The following is a 458-nucleotide window of genomic DNA, read 5'->3' on the forward strand; positions in this document are numbered from 1 at the left end:
TATACACAAACTTTCAGAGTATAAAACATTATCTATGTAGTCTTACACATACTTTTAATATAATTGCTATTTCTGAAACTTGGATTAACAATCTAAGGGGAATGGATTTTGACCTTGATGGGTACGACTTGGTATGCACAAACAGAGAGAATAAGATGGGAGGTGGTGTGGCCTTGTACATAGATAAAAACTTTTGTTATAACAGAGTAGAGAAAATGTCAAGGGTAGTAGATAATTTGCTGGAGTGTGTGACTGGTGTGACTGTAGAAATACTCAAGAAAAATGTTGTAATAAGCTGTATTGATAGAGCACCTGGAGCCAGCATAGAAAAATGTAATGACTGGATGGAAGAAAATTACTTGACAATAAGTCATAAATTAATGTTCATATGTGGTGACTTCAATATAGATTTGTTAAATCCTAACAAGCACACAGGAACTGAGGAGTTTATTAACACA

General features: G+C 33.8%; 1 protein-coding gene across 1 annotated transcript in view; it reads left to right on the forward strand.

The window, feature by feature from the left end:
• The window catches only part of LOC109957952 (girdin-like), a 24,319-nt gene that overhangs the window by 2,342 nt on the left and 21,519 nt on the right, over window positions 1–458 (forward strand).

Source organism: Monopterus albus, unplaced genomic scaffold (assembly GCF_001952655.1).
Source record: "Monopterus albus unplaced genomic scaffold, M_albus_1.0 scaffold29.1, whole genome shotgun sequence".
NCBI classification, from domain to species: Eukaryota; Metazoa; Chordata; class Actinopteri; order Synbranchiformes; family Synbranchidae; genus Monopterus; species Monopterus albus.